At 46.6% G+C, this 24,592-nt stretch overlaps 2 protein-coding genes across 6 annotated transcripts in view; one reads left to right on the plus strand and one right to left on the minus strand.

Annotated features, from left to right (window-relative positions):
* The window catches only part of FBXO47 (F-box protein 47), a 52,728-nt gene extending 46,985 nt beyond the window's left edge, over nucleotides 1-5,743 (minus strand). For 2 of the 5 annotated variants that reach the window (XM_069952366.1, XM_069952362.1), the window contains exon 1: nucleotides 836-895. The gene's annotated coding sequence lies outside the window, so the exon portion shown is untranslated. Of the gene's footprint in view, nucleotides 1-835; nucleotides 896-1,176; nucleotides 1,350-5,695 lie in introns of those variants that run through there. The other 3 variants (XM_069952365.1, XM_069952363.1, XM_069952364.1) reach the window with 3 other exon arrangements.
* Nucleotides 1,014-24,592, plus strand: part of LOC138772168 (dickkopf-related protein 3-like) — a 114,196-nt gene continuing 90,617 nt past the window's right edge. The window contains exon 1 of the mRNA XM_069952369.1: nucleotides 1,014-1,156. The gene's annotated coding sequence lies outside the window, so the exon portion shown is untranslated. The remainder of the gene's footprint in view (nucleotides 1,157-24,592) is intronic.

Raw genomic sequence — 24,592 nt, forward strand, 5'->3', positions numbered from 1 at the left:
CATGTCCGTTTTCTGCAGCCGCAATTCAGTGAATTGCGGCCGCAGAAAGACCTGTCAATTCACACAATGCTTCATTGTGTGCTATGAGAGTTCTGGTGCGGGAGCGCACTGCGGCCAGACAGATCTTCCGGCCGGTACTGCAGTACCGGCCGGGATGATCTGTGCAGAGAACGGCCGGTCTCTTACAGCGTGTGAACATAGCCATGTAGTATGTATATATATATATATATATATATATATATATATATATATACACTTTTTTTTCTGCACTCACACCATCTGCAGAAGAGTGTGCAGTGTGAAGAAACCTGTCCCATAGACTTACATTATGCGGTCGGGTACCAGAAAGAGGGCAGACGTCTCCCAATAGGTCATGGTATGAACACTCAGATCCCAAAACCATCAAAACTTTTGACATGTCTCTTCGTCTCTTTGACATGTCAAAAGTTTATTTTCGTGACATATGTGGTACTCTGTGCTGTTTGCATATGGTACCACAGAAACAACTGTATAAGTGACTGGTCACATATACAGCTCTATGCAAAGTCACTGTAAAAGGGTCTGTTCAGACTGAGTAAAACAGGTGGAAATTTACTCAGTTTTACTCAGTGTGAACTGACCCTTAACGTGAAAGGTTTGGCGCTGGTCATGTCTATGTACAGTATGTAGGGTAGCCCCTTATCAATTTCTCGGGTGGACACAAGGTACCCCAGTCCGCCACTGGTTGTACTTTTTCACCAGCTGAAGAGTCACAGGTTAAAGGAGTTGTCCAGTTCATAGTATATAGTATACAATTGTTCAGTGTACAGTATATAGTAGTAGTCACTGCACTTACTGACAGCAGCTCCCTGTGTACCTCATAGAGCTCTGTGGTGAATCCTTCTATAAGATGACTGACATGGAGGAACATGTGACCATGCCCCGCCCCCCCGTGTCCTCCATAGACATATACAGGCTCAGTGGTGGACACTGTGGATGGGGCATGTTTACAGGCTCCTCCCTGTCGGCCATCTTATAGATTCACCACAGAGCATAAGAGCACAGCGCTCTATGAGGTACACAGGGAGCTGCAGTGACTACACTTACTATACACTGAACTATTTTACTATAAAGTGACCAACCCCTTTAAGGAGCGCTTATGTAAATGACTGAGGAGGTGAGTTACACAGAACATACATTGGAAGGAAACAATTTATAATTCATAGAATTAATGTTCTGTAATCTTCACTTCTGGTAGTCCAAAAACCTAGTGCTCATAGGGCTATAATGGTCTCTTATGTGGTTCACTGTGGGGTTTCCTCATGGGTGTAATGGCGGCTCAGTGATGTCCATTGGATAGTATGTGAGTAGTTCCCGCCCTGTTCTCCTCACACTCTTAAGCTCCTGGTCCTGGAAGTGGGCAGTGCTTGTGGCGGAGTAAATGAGTGACAAGCTTTGTGTCCAATAGGAAGATTGCTTTTTGTCTGTCTTCCCTCCCCCAGAGTAGAGGCGGCCTATATAGTCTGGGATACAGCGGCTGAGAGAGAGAGGTGAGGGAATAGTGGTGGGTGTGGAGTGATAAGTCCTTCATAATACAATATTATAAATAGCGGTAAGTTCTGTACTATGGCATGGACACATATATGCTGGCTATAGAGATATAACACCAATATACTGTATGGGAAGACCTCAAACATGGGGGTGATAGAGAAGTTACCTCATTGCACATGACTTCTGCTATATGTTGAGGTGATATGCATGTTCTGCTTATGTATTACCAAACCTGTGGCTCTTCAGCTATTGCAAAACAACTCCCATCATGGGTATATGAAACAGCCAGAAAGCCACGTTTTTTTTTCCACAAATGTTTGACTGTAAAAATGACACACATAAAGAAAAGGGTAACCAATAGCTAGGGGTGGCAGGGGTGTAACTACAGGTACAATGGCCCCCCTGACCTCTCATCAATTGCAGCACCCAGTGGAATAGCAGGTCTCCTGTTGCTGTAAATGTCCTTTAACTGCAAGTGCTCCTGAGGAGCTGCATTTAAATCTGGGGCTGTGATGACAGAGCGAGGAGCCATAGGTTCCCCGCTCTGCCAATCACTCTATTGGCCACAGGCAGCACTGTGTGTCCCACAAGATACCACTCCCTCTCTCTCTCATTGACGTCACTCATGTGGTATTTTTTTGTGTTGACATTGTTTTTTTTTAACAAATTTTGTGCAGATAACTGCTAGAGAAGACAATTGCTCAGTATGAGGTAGGAACTATACATGATAGTAAATTCCTATAACAATAACATCATTGTTCACAGTGCAGGAACCACAGATTGGATAATTTCATAGGCTATGACACCAAATATGTTTAATAATACTTTTTTTTTTACATTTTTATTTGGAGACTATTACAAGCAATCATGAGATTGCTTATACTGATCAATGCTATACCATGGCATAGCATTGATCAGTAAGATCGGCGCTCTGCATGTTGAGTCTGCCTGAGAACTCTACCATAGAGTTCTCTGTGGGCGTGTGCTGTGGCCGCGACTTCCGGCACAGAGACGCTCACTGTGCCGGAAGTCGCGGCCACCGGCACACAGAGAGCTCTATGATACGCACGCTGCTGGGGATAGGATGCGACACCCCTGGCAGCCATGCATCAGACAGAGGCTGCAGGAAAACAAAGTCTCGATGGGGAGCGTGTTGTTAGGTGAGTTTGTTTTTGTTTGTTTTTTTTAAACCTGCTTTGCAATGGGGGTAGGGGGAGAAGAAGAGAAGGGGCCATCTATAAGGGGGGTGGAGAAGAGGAGAGGAGAAGGGGCCATCTATAAGGGTAGGGGGGAGAGAAGGGGCAATCTATAAGGGGGGGGAAAGCCATCTATATGGGGGGGGAGAAGAGGCCATCTATAAGGAAGGGGGGGAGAAGGAGGCATCTATAAGGGGGGAGAAGGGGCCATCTATAAGGGGGGGAACAACAAAGGGGGAGAGGGGGACATCTATAAAGGGGGGGAGAGGGGGGCATCGGCCATCTAAAAGGGAAGGGGGGAGAGGGGGCCATCTATAGGGGGGGGGACAACATAGTGGGAGAGGGGGCTATCTATAAGGGGACAACATAGGGGAGAGGGTGCCTATAATGGGACAACATAGGGGAAAAGGGGGGTTATAAGGGGACAACATAGGGGGAGAGGGGGTTATAAGGGGACAACATTGGGAGAGAGAGGGACATCTATAAGGGGACAATATAGGGGGAGAGGGGGCCATCTGTTAGAGGACAACATAGGAGAGGCCATATGTAAGGGGGGGCATCTATAAGGGGACAACATGGGGGGCATCTATAAGGTGGGCAGCATGGGGGGGCTTCTATAAGGGGGGCAACATAAGGGGGATATCTATAAGGAGGGGCTACAGAGAGGAGGGCCATATACAAAAATGGGATCACATAGAGTCAGCCTACCCACTAAATGAGGGTGTAAAGGGGCCAGTGCCAGTACAGATGTGCAGTGTGTAGAGAGATGAGGATGGTGCCAGAGTGAGGAGCCTAATATGTCTGTCTGCCAGATTCTGTGGATTCATGGCTCAGAGAAGTTCTAACCACGCAGATGGAGAAGAAAATGAAAAGGGGAGAACTCGATCAGAGAAGAAGTCCCCTGTGAGTCACCTAATATAACTGCAGTGTAATGTATATGGTGTACAGAACCTGTGTAGAGCTGTGTCCACCTCTATTTGACTGTATGAGGTGATGGTGATCTGAGTACAGTGGATGTTATTCAGTAGCAGCGGTGGGGTTAGTCAGTATGCAGTGGTATTAGTCAGTATGCGGTGGTATTAGTCAGTATCTGGTGGTATTAGTCAGTATGTGGTGACATTAGTCAGTATGTGGTGACATTAATACCACCACATACTGAATAATGTCACCACACACTGACTAACACCACCACACACTGACTAATACCACCACATACTGACTAATGTCACCACACACAGACCAATACCACCACACACTGACTAATACCACCACACACTGACTAATACCACCACATACTGACCAACGTCACCACACACTGAACAACGTCACCACACACTGACTAACACCACCACACACTGACTAACACCACCACACACTGACTAATACCACCACATACTGACTAATGTCACCACATACTGACTAATGTCACCACATACTGACTAGTCAGTATGTGGTGACATTAGTCAAAATGTGGTGACATTAGTCAGTATGCGGTGGTATTAGTCAGTATGTGGTGGTGTTAGTCAGTATCTGGTGGTATTAGTCAGTATGTGGTGACATTAGTCAGTATGTGGTGACATTAGTCAGTATGCGGTGGTATTAGTGTGCGGTGGTATTAGTCAGTATGCGGTGGTGTTAGTCAGTATCTGGTGGTATTAGTCAGTATGCGGTGGTATTAGTCAGTATCTGGTGGTATTAGTCAGTATGCGGTGGTGTTAGTCAGTATCTGGTGGTATTAGTCAGTATGCGGTGGTATTAGTCAGTATGTGGTGACATTAGTCAGTATGTGGTGGTATTAGTCAGTGTGCGGTGGTATTAGTCAGTATGTGGTGGTGTTAGTCAGTATGCGGTGATATTAGTCAGTATGTGGTTGTATTAGTCAGCATGCGGTGTTGGTGTTAAGCACAGTGACCGGGGCCAGAAGCAGTCTCTCTCTGTACACTGTGTAGTGGTGACGACCTGCAACTGCAGCACCGCGACATAGTACAGAGACAGAAGCTTCTGACCCCATTTACTGTGTTCTTATCTGTAATTTCAGTCATGGCCGTGAGGATACAACATGTAGCCGTGCTGCGCTCACAACATCCTCTCATAACTTTTCACCGCGCGGCGAGTGGGCCTGTGTGCTCGGAAATGCCAGGGCTGATTTTCAGTCCCAGTCCAGCCCTGCACACAGGTGTGATGGCACACCTGCTTTTTGAGTATTTGGCCGGTTGTACCCTTATCCCCTGTGGTCGGTGTCCTGTCGAGTTGCTGCAGGGTCCCTTGGGATTATGTCACAGGTGTCCAGAGCGGTGTAGTAACCCTCCCGAATAGTGGTAGGACCCGCCACCCACAGATAAGGGAAATGTGACAAGGTTGCATTGTAGTGCTGTGCAGGTGGTAGCCAGTAATCACAGACTCAGGTGATAACGTTGACTTGCTTTATGGTGTGTTTACACAGAAAGATTTATCTGTCAGATCTTTAAAGCCAAAGCCAGGAACAGACTATAAACAGGGAACAGGTCATAAAGGAAAAATTGAGATTTCTCCTCTTTTCAAATCCATTCCTGGGTTTGGCTTCCAAAATCTGTCAGATAAATCTGTCTGTGTAACCAACCATAACTTTGTAAATGTGCAGCAGGTAATACAACGAATCTTTAGGTACACTTGATACAGTTCCAATAAATACACATACACAGAACCACCAGATCTGTGGGATAAGTGCTGTGTAGGATGTAGTAGAGTTGGTAAAGTTGTACTGAGGTAGGAGAGAGGAGGGTGCTGTGGGTGCCGTCTCAACCCAATTAGTAATGTGGTCTGCCGGGAGGTTGGAGTGTTTAGAAGAATACTTGTAGAATAATAAAAAGGAGAAGAAGAAATAACCTGTGCCTAAATTTTGACCTTTCTTATAGTCTTCACACCGCCTTCTGCCCACTAGCTTTGGTTGAACCGTACTGATGGGTGACACAGGCCCCAGACCCTGTTACCTGGGATGAGCGGAATGGTTAGATTTCCTAAGTACACCCGCGCTGCCAGATGGAGTTAATCGACCTTCTAGTAACTTTGCTCCACCCGGATCAGTTCCTAGTTCCTAGCTTTTCTGCAGAGACTGTCCTGCACTGTACTGACTCCTAGTCCTCGGCGTGAGTTGAGGTTATCTGTAGGCTAGTCCTCTCCTGAAGGGCTTAGCAGCGCATCATATAGCATGTTTGGTGCTTCAAGAAAAGGGGTTGTGTGAGCTGTCTGTTCTGCGTCCTACCCATGCGGGGCACTGACTAAGAACTAACTTGTAGAGGGGACCTGGCAGAGGGCAAGGGCCCAGGTAGAACCACTGAGAAAAGCTATCTGAGCTGCGTCTTTTCTCCTCCAAAGCTCAGCTAAGAAGACTCCCCCTCACCCAAGGGACTAACTTCCTAACCAGCGCGTGTGCTGTGTTGTGGTTGGTCGGAAAGAGTGCAATAGAGAACGGGATAGAGAAGAAAGAATAGGGCAGAAAAAAGGATAAATCCTACTGGACAACAGAATCTGGTATATACATAAACAATAACCTGTTAGTTTACTTCAGCCATGCAGTTTTTAGACCTTAGTTACACACTATAGTGACATCTAGTGGTCATCTTAATTAACACAACAGCTATAGCAAAAAACAGATAAGTACAGGCTTTTACGAGGGGTGTAAAGAATAGCAACACCCACAGTGAGACACCACATAGGTAAGCATTATTTCCTCATCTGTCAGGGTAACTGATTGGGACCCACGCAGCAGGAGTTCCAATCAGTCAGTGACAAGTACCACTCTTGTCACTGATTCCCTTAAATTCCACGATAGTCATGATCATGTGCTCCTGGCACATGTGTGCGAGACTGCTCACACTGAACAAGGAACGTATATATACATTGCAACTGTCCGGGGTATCAGCAATAGGAACATATATAGCAAACTGGGGAACTAGTGTTTGGCCTTTGGCTGTCCAGGCATGATGGGAATTGTAGTTTTTCAACAGCTGGAGGGCTGCAGGTTCCCTGTCCCTGCTTTAGACGGTAGGGATATGCTTTCAAAGCAACAAGCCAAAGATGCCTGTGTGCCAAACTCTTTAGCGGTGAGTCATAGCTGGAACTAGCCTTTATGGCAGTATAGGCAGGACAGAGAAGACTAGGGAAGAGCACGGCCATGACAAAGCGTGGGAGCAGGTGGAACGGTTGTTAGGATGTTTGTTTGTTCACATACTGCAAATGCTACTTACATTACCAAGATTTTTCTTGCTGAATGGCGAGCGCTTTAGCTTCTGTTTATCTCTAGACTCTTAGAAGAAATAGTGTGACTACAATAAGAGTCATTGTATTTAATAGTCTTAAAAAAACAACAACAAAAACATGCTGTAATACCCCAACAGAGAACAAGCGTTGGGTAGCTGTCAATCATCTCTGTCCAGACAGTCCCATAGATTTATAATGGAGTTGCCTGGAAGGAGATTACTTTCCATGATCGGTGAGGGTATTAGCAGTGAGCCGCCTGACCAGTTAAAAATGGTTTACCACCTTTATAATGGAAGGTAGCACTAAAAATCATTGTCAGAAAAAGATGGCATTATTTTTAAAATTTTTAATATTCTTTATTTTATTTATCTAATGAAAGGCAATGGAGCGTGCAAGGGATTGCGGTTTTGGCAAGGCGGAGGGTGGAGGTCTGGTTTCATGCAAAAGAGCTGTAAAAGTATTGGATGTGTGTATGGGGAACTAATTACTTCATGTGCATGACATATATGTTACAGATGAGGGATAAATATGTCAGATGGGTGTATCTCATCGCCACTCATGGAAGTAATTACCGGGAAACCGCTGCCGTGTCCAAGGAACATGAATCTAAGAAAGCTTCATATTATCGCCACTGAGTGAGAACTAAATGGAGTTGTATTCAGCGAACAGCGGCGCAGAGGTTTATTAACTCCTTATAGCATACCAAATGTTTTCATGGTATTAACCCTTAAGAGTGGTAAACCCCTATTTCTCGTTCCAATTCAAGCAGAGGAGCGAGCGCTGAGCATATCATAATCTCCTATCTGCCGTACCATAGCACTGGTGACACTGAACAGGCTTGCACTATGCTGAGTTGATGATTTACACACTATGCTATTTTAAATGACATTTGCAGAGAGAAGGGTTTACTGAGGCACTGGTAAGGTGCTATGTGAGCGGACATGTAAGAAAGAGCAGAACAGCAAGGAAATGATTGCTCTAATCACGTAGGGTGCCTTTACACAGAGAGATTTATCTGACAGATTTTTGAAGCCAAAGCCAGGAACAGACTATAAGGCTGGGTTCACACTGCGTTTTTGCAATCCGTTTTTTTCATCTGTTTTTTGCAAAAAACGGATGGAAAAAACGGATGCATTAGTGTGCATCCGTTTTGATCCGTTTTTCCATTGACTTCCATTGTAAAAACAACGCATCAAAACGGATACGTCTTTTTTTAACGGACACAAAAGTAGTGTCAGCTACGTTTTTGCGTCCGCCAAAAAAACGGATCAGTTTTTATTACAATGGAAGTCAATGTAAAAACGGATCAAAACGGATGGACAAAATGCATCAGTTTTTTCATCTGTTTTTTGCAAAAAACGGATAAAAAAAACGGATTGCAAAAGTGCAGTGTGAACCCAGCCTAAACTAAGAACAGGTCATAAAGGAAAGACTAAGATTTCTCCTCTTTTTAAATCCATTCCCGGCTTTGGCTTCAAAAATCAGTCAGATAAATCTCTCTGCATAAAAGGCATCCTAAGACTTGGGGACAATTTATACTGTACATTACTTTAGATGGCACGTGGGGGAGAAAAGGTTATTGATGTACTGGCTTTGCAATGTGCTGTGATCAGAAAGGAAACAAACAGCAGCAGCAGCAAGGGTTACACTAAGCCCTGCTGATGCTGAAATGAGAGGGAAGCCTGCTCAACCAAAAATAATTTTTTTGTGGTGTTAAATTTTGATTCTGTTCATCATGGGGTAAAACAAACAATTACAGCAATATATGATCAGTTATTGAAGATGTATGGCTCTACATCACAGCAGCACTGTAGGGTTATCATTGCTGATTAGGATTGTGGTCTGCGCAGGTATTGTAATACACGTGTAGCACCGCTATCTCTAACATGCCAAATGTATCTTGAGATAAGGTAAATGCATGTCTTTACCCCATTTTACTGATATAGGATTGCGTGCATGGACGCTGTACAAGGTTTCACTCCATTCGCCGCTGAATAGAAATGCTTCAAGAGTTAGAATTATTTGGGTTATTTATTAGGGTTTAAGAGAAACCGCAGAGCGTAATTGGAAGTATAAACGATTGTCTGATAGTACTGGTATGGTTATGATGAAAACCAGCTGTGGGATCCTGCATTGTGCTCAGCTTTTCTTGCCCTTTTAATGAACTCCTTGTATTCTGCAATTGTTTTACCTTTCCCCCCCTTTTTTCTCTCTTTGCTGTTTTTTTTTCATAATTTTTAATTTTAGAAATTGTTAAGGCCTGTTTCATCTCTGGCATCAGTGAGAGTCATTTGTTTTCTGGGATTCAGCTTTTTTACATCACGATTTGTGTCTCCTAGTCACAGATTCATTGAGAAACTGTCAAAATAACATGTCCAACGTATCCCTGCATGGATTGCCACAGATCCCAATAATTTAAATGGCCTGAGCATAGTCCACTAGTGAATATTAAAGCAGAAGTCCGGCATTGTATTGCCCCCCAAAAGTTATACAAATCACCAATAAACACTTTTTACGGGAAATGCTTATAAAGTTCTTTTTTTTCACTACACTTACTACTGCATCAAGGCTTTACTTCCTGGATAAAATGGTGATGTCACTTCCTGGATAAAATGGTGATGTCACGACCCGACTCCCAGAGCTGTGCGGGCTGTGGCTGGAGGAGAGGATGATGGCAGGGGGACACTGAGGGACAAAGGGCACTGGAGGGACACTGAGCATCCGTCTGCCATCATCCTCTCCAGCAGCCACAGTCCGCACAGCTCTGGGAGTCGAGTCGTGACATCACCATTTTATCCAGGAAGTGAAGCCTTGATGCAGTAGTAAGTGCAGGGAAAAAAGCACTTTATAAGCATTTACCCTAATAAGTGTATATTGGTTATTTGTATAACTTTTGGGGGCAATACAATACTTTTAAAAAAAATTTCGCTGGACTTCTCCTTTAAGGATGAGTGCAACTGGAGCATGCTTGAGTCCGATCAATTGGCATTTGATTACTGGTGGCTGAAGAAATTGGATGAAGCCCTAGGAAGTCTGGAAAACATGGATACAACCTATGGCCTATGGCTGTACCCATGTTTTCCGAGACTCCCTAAGGCTTCAACCAATTTCTTCAGCCACCGGCATTCAAATGCCAAATGATTAGAGTATGTTCGAGTTGCGCTCATCTCTAATGACTGTGTTTGGATTTGTTTCCGGGTGTGTATGAGTTTTGTCTCCGACAGCTACTGTGTCATGCTCAGCTTCAGAGACCAGGGGTGATGGTGCACCTTCTAAACCGCTAGGACACGACAGCTAGTCCTCCCTGTGATTAATAGCCTACAATTCCAGACTACATGCAGAATTTTTGGCTCATCGGCTGGTGTTGAAATTTCCTTGCCTTCGTGTCTCACATAGTAGTGTCCCTAATTGAATCACATAGGACAGAACAGAACATTCACTTTCGGCTGGAGCTCTGTTCTCTGGGTCTTGTATTGTTAACCACATCTGCTGACCACATGTGGCTTCTCTCGAGCTTTGCCACAGGTGTATAAGATGCCGAGGATTCTGGGTACTGGCATGCAAATGAGAACATTTTGTCCCGCGCAGCTTCCAGAGATTGTAAATTTGCCAAGAGGTTTTAATTAAAAGTCTGAACATGGCTGTTACTTCATATAGGACCTTATGTATTGTTCACAGGTGAATCCGCGGCACTAAATATTTTATTGCTGAGGTTATGGGCATTGCTTTATTATTGTTCATTGAGTGTTATTACATCATTGCTGGAAAAAGATCATGTAGTGACTTTTCCATTTCGGTTTATGTAGAAAAAATGCAAATTAAATGGGAGCAACTTGAGCATGTTCAGGTCCACTCCGAACCCAGCATTTGATTAAGAAGATGCAGCCCGTATTTTCCAGGCAGCCTTAGGGCTGCATCCAACTTCTGCCGCCCTCGGTAATCAAATGTCACATGCTCGAATTTGGATGGACCTGAGCATGCTTGAGTTGAGCTCATCGCTAGTGTAAATGTAATGTACACCGTCCAATGGATCCAATGTAGTGAGAAGGTAGAAACGCAGTTGCGCTATGCCCCACTAATATTAACCCTTTCCCGACCATGGGTCAGTGATGCATCAATGCCCAGGTTGTTTTAGGACATCAGCTTATGGGATCATAATGAAACCCATGGCTACCATGGGGGCTCTGCGATCACTTCGCAATTCCCTGATGGACAGCGGACTGAGAATTCTCCTACTGTAGAGGGAGAATTCTCTGTCAGAAGCCCTATAGATGCTGCGGTCGTGACTGTTGAGAGTTGCGGCGGGTCTCTGGCTATCACTGGTAGCCGGGACCCACCACAGATGACACAGGCGCAGCTCCTGCGCCTATGTCATCCTGCAGTGTATATTAACGTTGCTGCTGCATAGGCTGCAGCAATGTTAATTTACTGCCCAGCGATGGGAGGAGGTTAAAGTAGTCATACGGTGATTTTTTTTTTACGCTTAATTAACACACATTAGTACTCCTTTAAGTGCTTTAAGTGCTTCTCTCCCTGTATCAATGAGACCTATATGGCCCCATAAACTTGTACAGAGCCTGTGCTAAGTGCAGACTTCTTCTGGTTCATTCTCCTCATGGATCTGGGTCTAAACACTCCAGCCAATAATTTGATTATTTAACATGAAATCTTGTTTACATGAGTTTCTGAAAGGATTAATATGGCATCTGTATAAGCGCGGTAAGTGCTCGTCCACATTTAATACTTTGCAGCTTAGCGTTCTTTTCATGTTTTTATTTGTTGTATATAAAGCAGGGTTGGGTCCATATTATTTGGGATTTTCTCCCGCTTTCATTTACCAAAACAGCAAGGGAAAACCAAACTGTTAAAGCGGATCTGTCATCAGACTCGCAGTAATTGATGGGCTGGAGAGCAGCAACCCGACGATCATTGGGAGAAAGATGGGAAGAGGCAGGACGTGCTCCCCTCATAGGTACACCAAACTCTGAACTAGGTGGCTGGTCTATTCTTTATCAAAAAATTGTTGCGCCATATTGGCTAATAGTAGAGCAGACCTGTCCTTACATATAGTCTGATAATAGATCCCCTTTAAATAATTGATGATAATATAACCTTAAGGGCCTTTTACAGGGGAGAGTTGCTAGAAATGCTCCGATAATCGGCTTGTGTAAAATTGTTGAGGAGCGAGAAAACACCTGATCATTGACTGATCACATTTTTTGGACTGCTTTAAAATTTACCTCTATTGGCCGCACATCTTGCTGTGGAAACAGTGGGTGCATAGCCAATAGCAAAGGGAAACATATATGTATTTATCCATGCTGTCAGTTTCCAGATAACAAATGCAGTGCAAACTTACCTAGTGCACTGCTGTGTGATCTGGCATTCTGCTCCCTGGCTCTCCCATCCTGCTCGCTGGCCGCTGGCAGTATCTTCAGTCCGCTGCCTCCTCCAGAATGTTTAATAGTTGGAATGGATGGGGCGGCCTGAAGACACAGCAGTGGACAGAGAACAGGACAGGAGAGCCAGAGAATGGGATGCAGGATCAAAAAGCAGCACATTTGGTAAGTATGCTCTGCATGTGTGATCTGGAAACTGACAGCATGGATATATGCCTATCTGTGCTGTCAGTTTCCATGGCCGCACAAACGATACAATGCTCATTGCTCAATTATTATGCCATGTAAAGGCATTGCCAACGAGCGACAAACTTGCGGATCGGCACTCGTTTGCATCCTTGCACAGTCCCACATCGGGCCTTGTAAAAAGGACCCTTAACGGTAGCACCAAACAATTCTTTATTCACGTCTTGCATGCTTCAGAAATTTAGCATGACAAAGAATCTCTTTCTACACAATTATCATTATCCCGGCTTGAGAAGAGGCAGCTACGGCTCAGCTGTCAAGATTTCTAAAACAATAGGAAAGAAATATCCTCTTGTACTTTGAGCCAGTTGCATCGGGAGAAGGAACATTTCATTGCCCTCCCTGACCCACTTCCAGATTCATTAGGATTCCTTGTTTCTGAGAGCATTATTTGGCTCCAAATTGTTGGAGAGCTGCTGGCAAGACTATAGTAAGGACTGGCCTCCTGAGATTAACCCTGATGTTGCTGGAAGATAGCCCTGCCAATAGACGTACTAAGGGCTCACAAATATATGATGGGAGCAGTATCAGTGTCTCCTGTCAGACTGCCGCACAACACATCTGGCGTTTCCTCTCCTGTACCCATGCCGCCGTCACAAGGCAGGTGCTTTGGGGACTTGCTTTAAAAAGCAAGGAGGAAACAGGCACTTGGAAAAATACGGGTTTGTTACTACTTGGATGACTGACATTCATTCAGTCTGGTGCCTCCTGTTAGTCATTGTGTTGACTTGTGTCTCTCCTTTCCTGTGGCTCTCCAGAGGAAGAAGTACAGGAGAAACAGCTCCATTTTGGAAATGATGCACCTCTAATACATCTGTAAGGACGTCTGAACTTCACAAGATGTACTTAAGATTTGTTTATTTTTTTTTGGAGAAAAGTTGACAAGGTAATGCGTGGTATAGGATAGGGTTAAAAGTCGTGTTATGGTGAACTCACACGTGGAAGATTAGTTGCAGATGAGTTCATGTAAATTGGGATATTTTAGATGAACTGTACATTTGCTTCTGCAACAAATCTGCCAGAAGTAAAGACACCCAAAGGTTCACACTACGGAATTGGCGCCGAGATTGCATGCAGAAACTCCCCACACGGACCTGGCACCGAATCCTGCCTTCAATCTGTTTGAATGGGATAGCTTGCGCGGCTCCGCTCTCCGCATCTATCCACTTAAAGAATTGACATTTCAATTCTCAAAGTGGAGAGGCGGGGAGAGCGGAGGCATGCAAGCCATCCCATTCAAACAGATTGAAGGCAGGATTCGGCGCCGAGTCCGTGCAGGGAGTTTCCGCATGGAATCCCCTATCGCATGTGGCAGACTGTCAGTAGGCGCATGAACGAGTCTGTACAAGCTCTATTGCACAGGGCATGTTTGGCCAATAATTCCCCCTAAGGGTAGCTTCACACGCCGTATCGCAGTGAATTTTCTGCTGCAGATACGCAGTGGATACGCAGCAGATACGGAGCAAATTTGATGTAAATAACTGAACACAGCATCAAATCTGCTGCAGATCTGCTGCGCATCGGTCGTGTGTTTTAGCACCCTAAGGATATGCTCTCATACTGCAAATCTACAGCAGATCAGTTGCAGAAAATGTGTTTCTGCACTAAAACAAAGTATATACAATCAGTTGCAGAAAATTCTAAGCGGATTCGTGTCGTGTGAATGTACCCTTAGGGCCTTATTAAAACAAGACGATTATGGTTTGAAAAATCATTAGATCGTTCGGATCTGTACGATAATCGTTTTGTGTAGTAGGAGGCAACGATTAAACAACCAATGAGAGATCGTTGATCGTTTGATAGAATGTGGACCTATTTTTATCGTTGATTGTTCACAAATCGTTTAAACTTTGTTGGTGTAATAACACGACTGTAAGTAACGATCATTGTCCTCTGTTATAGGGGGAGCGATTTAAAATCGTTTGTCATAGCGTTCGTTTGAGATTGTTTATCGTTAATCAACGAAAAATTGCCCTATGTAATACCACCCTTGCTATGTTACCTTAACACCTCTTTAAGGCTGTTTGGCGGCTGTCATTTTGAGGCCGAACAACGGCCGGTATTTCATAATGATGACCCTGACTGTACAAATAACGTCCGTCATTTTGAAATAGTTGTTATTTGGCTTTAAAATGGCAGCTGCCAATTCAGTGTGTGAAAATAAATTTATTGTATACTAGTATTATATTTCAATGTCTTATCATGAAGGTCTGACTCCTGGGATCCCCACCAAGCACAGGCACTTAACCAGCTTGTCCTCCATTCCATGTAAATAATATACTTTTTACCTAAAAGTGTCCCTGTCGTTATAACTTTCAAAATCTAAATCAGCAGTAGATGTGATATAAAGCAAGTCTGGAATTTACATAAATTTTTTTGTAGTTATCATGGAAAACAAGGCACTTCCTGTTTTCTGACTCTCTTTTTCTCCAAAAACAAGAAACAGTCAGAAAACAGGAAGTGTGTGTATCCCAGGCCATCTGAGCACTGACAGAGAAAAGGCAGTCATGTGACTGATGGACACATTGAGCTGTGACTCCCTGTACTGGCCGGAATTCCTGTGTTTAGTCTGTTTTTTTCAACCAGCACAAGTCAGAAAATCTGCCTGCAGGAGAATGGAGCTGGATTTCTGGTAAGTACAGTTTTGTTTTACAGCATGATAACAACAACAAATAATGAATGTATATTGCAAACTTGCTTTATATCACATAATAAATCCTGTATGTGATGTAAAGCATGTGGATATAGGGTGAGAACACACACTTGTGACCTATGTCACTCCATAAAACGTCCAAAAATGTTGCAATATGCATTCCATTCCCTTATTGTGAAGGGATGACAAAACCGAACGTCCACATTTTAGCTTGAATGATTATATGGGAGTTTAATTCTTAGCATACTGAATTATCTATGAAATAGGGCAGGATGATTAATCAACCTAAATTAATTATTTTGTCATTTAAACGATTCACGTTTCTGATTTTAATCAGTTTCAGTCCAGGGAGGGCGAAACGGGCGCAGTGTAGTGCAGCCCGTACGTGACAGGGTGGGCAGGAAGGGGTTAATTGAGGGTCCCAGGCTGCTAGTATAGGGTTACCATGGCAGTGAGCAGCAGCCATTCATGGGCAAGTAGGACCCTCCAGCCCCCTCTTACCAGCCTGCAGTTCCTGGGCCTGGGAGAGGGGTTGGGAGGAATCCCGCAGCGCGTCGGGGCTCCGGTCAGCAGGGGGAGGCTCCTCCTGCTCCCTCCTCCTCCTCTGTGCCGACTTCTCTGTCCGGAGCTGCTGCGGCTGGCCCTTCTCATCAACGCTAGCAGGGGGCAGCCCGTCAAGTGAGTCGGAGGGAGACTGGCTCCCGGAATACACACAGGCAGGGGAGGCAGGGCAGACTCCGCACATGTGCTCCTGCCATCTCCTCTGCGACTGACCCTGCAGACCGGGGGGTTGATAGCCCGCCTATCCCCCATGTTCCTGCTCGAGGGGGGGCTCATGGAGCTGCGGCTCGTTCGCGCCGCCGATCGCCTACAGCCAACGTCTGCCCACTAGCTATACAGGCGCGGGGGCGGAGTTCCGCTCCTTCTCCCGGCGCGCTTGACGTCGGTGATGCTGTGGGGACCCATTCCGACTAAGATGCCTACGAGAGCCCGGAAGAGGGTGAAGTTTCCCCAAGGACCGTCCCACTACTGGATTCCACAGTTGCGGCTGTTCCGGCTCCCGTCCAGAGTCAGCCTGGTGAGTCTCTACCCGTGTCTGTGTCTTCTGTCTTGTCTTCTGCCGTTTCCGGTATGAGTGGAAGGGGTGTGGTTAGTGGACAGGGTGTTGTGAGTGGACAGAGTGTTGTGAATGGCAGCATGGTTTCCGGCGTGGGTCATGCGTCTGTGAGTGGGGGGCTGTTTCCAGGTGTGGGTGAAGCGGTTATTCAGTTTCTAGCGAGTATGCGTGAATTGGTGGCGCAGAATGCTAGTCCACGGGTGGATACCGTGGTCCCTGGGGGGAGTGCACAGGTGGTTTCTAGTGCGCCTGTTGATCTAGGTGTAAGGGTGGTGTCTGGTGCGCAAGCGGTGACTGGCTCGCAGGTGGTGACTGGCGCGCAGGTGTCGACTGGCACGCAGGTGGCGATTGGCACGCAGACGGCTGTTGGTGCGCAGGCGACGATTGGTGCGCAGGCTGTGATTAGTTCGCAGGGGGCAGCTGGATCGCAGGCAAGTCCTATTGCTCAGGCGGCTTCTGTAGTTTTAGCAGCCCCTGGAGTGCAAACTACTCCAGCCGGTCAGGTCACGCCAGTTTCTGCATGGCTCGGGGGTAGCGCGGTTCCAATGCCAGCGACTTCTGCTGCGCCCGCGCCTGTGGCTGCAACGGGATGCTTCACTCCGGCTGGATGATTCAGCCAGGGGTGAAGTGTATGTTTGCTTTGATGGCCCCTTGGGGGCGCATCTAAAGCAAGATGTGCGCGACAAAATCTGGCGCGACGAATATGTAGAAATATTCTCCCTTCTCCCATTGGAGAAGTTTAACATTGACAAGGGCAAGGCTGACGAGAGCAAAAAGGAGGAGGAGGAGAAGCGGCGGTATCAATTGATACCCGTACGTTCTCCAATTGGTTGCAGGCTTTCGCCATCCTTGCCAGTGTCGTTGGGGAGAGGGCCCCTCAGCATTGCTCGGCCCTGTTTTGCTACATGGACTCGATAGGTGAAGCCTACCAGTACTATGGGGGCACTGCCTGGCTGAGATATGATGAACAGTTTAGGCAACGAAAAGCTGTTCGCCCGTCGCTACGCTGGGATCATAAAGACATTGTGTCAGGAACCGGTGACACCAGACACACAGAGACAGTGAGCCCTAAGCTCAGCCCCGCCCACTGACTCTAGCTATTTGCCCCCCCTAGGCTAAACCCTAGGGCAGCAACTGGGCGGCGGTCCCTGCACTGGCTTGGTGGGACAAAAAGACAAGACAGACAGACAAAACACAATAAAGAATGGTCGACAGTCCGGGTCACAACAATCTGGCAGCAAAAGTACAAAATCGGATCCAAAAGCGTAGTCAGAAAACAGGCAATGAGGTCAGGGGCAGGTGGCAAACAAGGGAGGTCAAAAATACTAAGCAGGAGTCAGGAGAAACCAGAAAACAGACCACACAAGCAGGCAGAGACAAGTCAATAACCGGCAAGGCACAGGCAAAAGCTGCAATCTTAAATAGGAGACCAGGAACCATGTCCAGAAAGTGATAGGAGGGACCAGCTGTCAATCACTGAGGCAAAGGCAGGTTAACTGTTACAAGACCAGAAGAAACTAGCAGCACAGACACGGGTGGGGCAGGGAAAACAATTAGCAGACCAGAAGGAATAAGACACAGTTCAGACAGGGCAAAAACAAGGCAAACTAAACACAGAATAAATGGAAGATTATGGCCAAAATCGCAGTCTTTGGCGCAGAGGTCTAATCTTCGCAGCAGAGGGTGGCACTGATGCCTTTTCAGGCGCGATCATGACACATTGCTTTATGGATGCGGCTCATGGCGGCGGCACGAGCGCCATCCCAGCCGTTTCGTTGGGGGGCCGGGGGATCGGCCACTCCGGCCGGGAACCCGGCCTCTCAGCGCCCAGGCTGTTGTTGGCAGTTCAACGAGGGCCGATGTCGTTTCAACACAGACTGTAAGTTCAAGCATGAATGCAGTACCTGCGGGGGAAATCACCCCCAGTCTCGATGTTTTAGACGCTCAAAAGGATGCCCCACTGAGTCTTCGCGCAAAGGGTTGGACGCCAGTGAAGCTCGGGGCGATGCTGCCTCATCTAAGTAGGTACCCCGACCAGACGGCGGCCCGACTCCTGGGCGAGGGCTTTCAGTGTGGCTTCCATATCCCTTTTTCTCCCGTTGCGCCAATTTTTCGCCCACCAAACCTGAAGCCGGCCAGAGCCTGTCCGGACCTGGTGGGTGAGAAATTGGCGAAGGAGGTTGCCTCACCTGCGGGTCTCTCCTTTAGGTTTGGTACCCAAAAAAGAGCCCAACAAGTTACGCTTGATCCATCACTTGTCCTACCCCTCTGGTGGGTCGGTCAATGATGGTATCGATCAGGAGGCTTGTTCGGTTTAATATGTTTCATTTGATCGGGCAGTAGCTTGGGTGCGACGGTGTGGACCGGGGGCGCTGATGGCCAAAACAGACATCGAAGCGGCCTTCCGGTTCTTACCGGTGCACCCGGAGTGTTTTCACTTGTTGGCCTGTATGTGGGAAGGGCAGTATTATGTGGACTGTTGTTTACCAATGGGATGCTCGATTTCTTGTGCTTACTTTGAAGCATTTAGCACGTTTGTCAAGTGGGTCGTGCGTGAGGAGTCGGGTTTGCAGTCGGTCCTGCACTACCTGGATGATTTCTTGTGTGTCGGCCCGGCAAGGTCTGCGGTGTGTTCTGTTTTACTGCATTCAGTTGAACGGGTGGCGACTAGGTTTGGCATTCCGTTGGCGCCGGACAAGACCGAGGGCCCGGCGACTTGTTTTGGTGCTTACTATGCAGGTGAATGGTTTGCGGGAGAATGGCCTGAAGTTTGGCGTGAGTGTGGCTTTATTCGGAACCTGGCGTTGCTCGAGCTTTTCCCTATAGTGGCAGCGGTGGAGGTGTAGGGACCTCGGTTTCGCAGTAAGAAGGTTCGTTTTTGGTGCGATAACCTCTCTGTGGTTCAGGCAATCAACAGCTTGTCTGCCTCCTCCCCGCCTGTGGTTAATTTGTTACGTCATTTAGTTTTGCGTGGGCTTGAGTTGAATGCGTGGCTTTCGGCTCGTCATCTGCCGGGAGTTTGGAACTCCATTGCTGATTCCCTTTCTCGTTCACAGTGGCATCGTTTCCGTGAGTTGGCCCCGGAAGCGGATCAGCAAGGGAGGACCTGCCCGGCCTGGCTGTGGAGCGTAGTCTCAGGAACGCCTTCCGTCTGATTGAGTGTGCTGTCGCTGGTTCCACATGGAGGAGCCGGGTGTCTGCCTGGCAAGAGTGGTTGCGTTTTTGTGGGAATGCGGGGTCGGATGGTCTGAGCGGGGATCTCGTGCCGCTTTTGTTGATGTTTGTGGGAGAAGCATTTAGTGAAGGGGTGTCGGCATCTGGTTTGGCGAGGAAGCTTTCGGGCTTGTCTTATTGGTTTCGTTTGCTAGGGGTTCAGGATGTTACAAGGGATTTTGTTGTTCATCAATCGGTTGCAGGGTACAAGAGGTGTAGAGTGTCTCGGGATGCTAGGCGGCCGGTGTCTTTTGGTATTTTGGTAAGTCTCCTGGGTGTCTTGGATGGTTTGTGTGTGAATAGTTTTGAAAGTGCCTTGTTCCGAGCTGCCTTTTCTTTGGCCTTCTTTGGGGCTTTTAGGATCAGTGAGCTTATCAGTCGGTCATGTCTGTCTGACGATGGTATGTTGTGTGTGGATGTTTCATGGGCAGCCGACCAAGTGTCTTGCTTGCTTCTCCGTTCCAAGACTGACCAAGACGGGAGGGGCAAGACGGTGGTGCTTTACCCTATTGACGGCTCTCCCGCTTGCTTAGGGCCCTATTCCACCGGACGATTATCGTTAGCATAATCGTTAACGATTAACGATCTCAAACGACCGCTATTGCGAAAGACCTGAAAACGTTCACTCATTTCCATGGAACGATAATCGTTACTTATGATCGTAATTGCGATCGTTTCTTCTTCCGTATTTCTTCGCTATTGCGTTCGTATCTATTGCGAACGACCAAACAATGTCTTATTCAATGCGAACGATTTGCGAACCAGCAACGATAAAAATAGGTCCAGGTCTTATAAAGCGATCAACGATTTCTCGTTCAGTCGTTAATCGTTAACTGCATTTCAACCGAACGATTATCGTTTAGATTCGAACGATTTAACGATAATCTGAACGATAATCGTCCGGTGGAATAGGGCCCTTAGTCCGGTGTGTGGGTGACTACTTGAGGTTGCGGCCTCAGGGGCAGGGCAGCTCCTTTCTCGTCCATCAGGATGGGAGGGCGCTGTCCCGTTTTCAATTTGTTGCCGTGTTCCGGAAGGGTCTGGAGCGGCTGGGCCTACCGTCCCGTGAGTTCGCATCCCACTCCTTCCGGATTGGGGCGGCGACGGAAGCCGTTAGATGTGGTTTGGCGGATGGTGTGGTTCGGCAGATTGGATGGTGGGAATCTTCACGGTTCCGTTCGTATGTGCGTTTGGGTTTTCTGTGACTGCCTTACTCCCCCCCCCTCCCCCTCCTTTGTATTCGTTTTGTGTGTTTTTGGTTTTCTAGATGGGGCCTGCCTGGTGTGGATATTCGGGCACTCATATGTGCATCGTGGTGCCCGGCGTGCGGACGTTCGACCTGAGGGCCAGCAGTTGGGCTTTCCGTGGAGCGAAGTGCATGTTCGGTGGATTGGTGTCGGGGGCATGCTGTGGAGCAGGGTTTTGCCTGATATCCATTTTTATGCCAGGTTAGATCGGGCCCCAGACATCTTAGTTCTGCATGTTAGGGGAAACGACATGGGAGCTCGTTCCTCCAGGGACCTTATCCGGGATATTAAATTCGACCTGCTCCGGCTTTGCTCCATGTTTCCGGGTGTTATAGTGGTATGGTCCGAGATGGTGGCACGTTTCGTTTGGCGCCAGGCCGGCTCCGTTGACCGTCTTAACAGTGCTAGAGGGCGGGTTAATAGGGAAGTCTCGCGTTTTGTGGTGCGCAACGGCGGGATTGTAGTTCGGCACAGGGACTTCGAAGTACCTAGCTGGAGTTTTTTGCAGAGTGATGGTGTTTACCTAAACGAGGTCGGTATGGACCTCTGGTCGTCCAATCTCCAGGACGGCATTGAGATCGCATTAAAGGTTTGGAGGGACTCTCAAGCCCAAGGGGTCGGTCTTGCTCGCGGTGGTGGAGGGGTGGTCACGGATGGCCCTGAGTGAGTTGGTTCGGGGGCCCCATTTTAAGTGATGGAGAACCCCTGTTTTGTTATATGGAGTGTGGGTTCGATTCGGCACAGGTGGTTACCGCTTAAGGGACAGCAGTAGATGGCATATTTGCCATCCCTGAGCCGGCGCGGTGCGACTGGGGACCATAGTTACATCTGTACTGCTTGGTGGGGCTATCCGTTACCGCCCCATATTGTTATGGTTATTAATGTTTACAGATGCAATCATAAAGTTATGATAATAAATGTTTACAAAGTTATTTATGTTTTCTATTTAATAAAGAGGCTGCTGTGGCCAGTACTTTCCAAATGTCACTCAGCGTGGTGTCCGTTATTGGGGGGGCAAAGGAAATCGGTAAGGTGGGAGGGTAAGGTCAGGTATCAGGTTTGTTCCCGCTCCCCGTAATCTGCCTTACCCAGGTCACATCCAGAAGAATATTCGTATTGGCCTCACAATACATCCGCTCCTGCAGTGTACATAGAGGATGATGACATGTACACTCCTTTGCTTGTCCATCACTAGTTACAGGTATGACTGCATGTCTAGCTGCGGCCCGGCCCCACCCTGATGACTAAATGCCCCTTAGTTATAACTTCTTCAGGCTTCTGATGCCTTGAAAGAACCTAATCCTAATGGGTACTTCTCTGTCTTCTTTTTCAGCTAAAAGATATCAAACAGCCATCATTTACAAAAGCTCTGAGAGGATAAAGCCTAGAAGTTCTAGTCCAGGATTGGGAGAAAATGCAAGGTACTTGCCTATAGGCACGGTCACATTGGAGAGTCATTGAGTTTATTCATTAAGTTACCAAAAATGACCAAGTGACAGATGCCCTTCTTCAATAATTTACAGTAATTATACCCTTGTTTTGTTTTATGTATTTTTTTTGGAAATTTTATTTAAAAATCTCAATCCAGTACTTATCAGCTGCTGCATGTCATGTCGGACATGGTGTATTCTTTCCAGTCTGGCTCAGTGCTCTCTGTTCAGGTCAGGAACTGTTCAAAGCAGTAACAGATCTGTCAGGACAGGACAGGTAGGGACAAGACACAACAGTCTACAAAGACGTTCCCTATACGTGAAAGACAGAACAAGACAGACAGAGTACGTGAAAGACAGAACAAGACAGACGGACAAACACAATATAGGATAGTCAAACAGGCAGGGTCAAAACCAAACAGGCAGCGCAGTACAAAACAAGTAACAATCGGATAGTCAAAAGTCAAAGCCAGAGGTCAGGTAACACAGTCAAGCAAGCAAAAGGTATAAGGACGGGGATCGCAGGAATAGACAAGGGGGATCTGGGACCAGGGTATCAACCTAAATAGCCAGCGCTGGGACTCTGCATCAGCTTTGTTTTATGCTGTCTAAGAGCCCGGTCCGGATCCCCATTGGACCGACGCTCTGATCTACCAGGTTACAGACAGGCAGAGAAACCCGCCAATCACAGGGACAACACAGGTGCATAATCAAGCCCAGAAGCTTCTCAGCTTAACTCCTGCATTGCCGGAAGCCGAGAAGCAACTGGGTGTGGCACACAAAAGCAAACAATAGGCCCAGTTCACACCAGGCTACTGCACATTCCTGACAAGATCCTCATAGAAAATTTCTCTGCTCTGGACAGTTCCTATCACAGACAAAGGTGGCAGCAGAGAGCAGTGTGTCATACCGGAAAGAATACATCACTTCCTGCAGGACATCCAGCAGCTGAAAAGTACTGGAAGACTTGAGATTTTTATATAGAAGTTATTTACGAATCTGTATAACTTTATGACACTAGTTGATTAAAAAACTTTTTTTCCCCCCACCGGAGTACCCCTTTAAGCTTTGGATTTTTTAAATAACGATACATGGATTCAAATGATCATATAAACAGAACAAAAACCAGCATTAGAAAACCTTTAATTACAATATAACATGGCCATGCGCTATCTGTAAATCTGACCAGCAGTTTAGTTTGAAGTATTCATGCACGCCAAAAAATTCTATAGATGGGACAACACTGCTGTCGTTTCCAAGATACAAACAACATTAACATTTAGGAACCCCGCTTTACATCAGAAATAGATATGGTAACTAGAGATGAGGGCGACTGGAGCATGTCCGAGTCTGATCGTTCGTCATGTGATTACCAGTGGCTGAAAAAGTTGGATGCAGCCCTAGGAAGTCTGGGAAAACATGGATACAGCCCTAGGCCTATGGCAGTGGTAGGGAACCTTGGCTCTCCAGCTGTTGCAAAACTACAACTCCCATCATGCCTGGACAGCCAAAGGCTGTCCAGGCATGATGGGAGTTGTAGTTTTGCAACAGCTGAAGAGTCAAGATTCCCTACCCCTGGCCTATTGCCTAGGGCTGTATCTATGTTTTTTCAGACTCCCTAGGGCTGCATCAAACTTCTTCAGCCACTGGTAATCAAATGCCGAACAATTGGACTCGATCATCTCTAATGGTAACCTTAAAGGGGTTATCCAGCGCTACAAAAACATGGCCACTTTCCCCCTCTCTTGTCTCCAGATTGGTTGGGGTTTTGAAACTCAGTTCCATTGAAGTAAATGGAGCTTAATTGCAAACCGCACCTGAACTGGAAACAACAGTAGGGGAAAAAGTGGCCATGTTTTTGTAGCGCTGGATAACCCCTTTAAACACAGTGCAGTCAGTAAGGAGACGGTAATAGGACTGGTGCAGCAATGGACGGTGAATGTAGAATGATGGAGATAATAAGTTATAATTAAGCTAGCTACGATCTGCAGTCAAGGACATGTACCCTGAGATTTATGTATGTGCCTACACATCATTGGCTTTCCTGTGATGTATATTGCTCTAAAGTGTACTAGCTGCTAAGCATTGATGATATTTAGCAAAGTATCATGGGGAAGTTGCAAACACTAATAAAGATTAATGGGCACCGGGGCTGCGGAAACATTAATTACAAGAAAAGAAACATGTCGGGTATATTAATCTTCTATTTACAGCAGGTTTAGCGCTGCAGAAGTATAAAGCGTTATAGTAGAGTTTTCAGATGTAGTGTGCATAGAGGAGGGGAAGGAGAGCAGAAATCTAAGAAATGGCTCATTTCTAGGC

This window comes from Dendropsophus ebraccatus, chromosome 14 (genome assembly GCF_027789765.1).
Source record: "Dendropsophus ebraccatus isolate aDenEbr1 chromosome 14, aDenEbr1.pat, whole genome shotgun sequence".
NCBI classification, from domain to species: domain Eukaryota; kingdom Metazoa; phylum Chordata; class Amphibia; order Anura; family Hylidae; genus Dendropsophus; species Dendropsophus ebraccatus.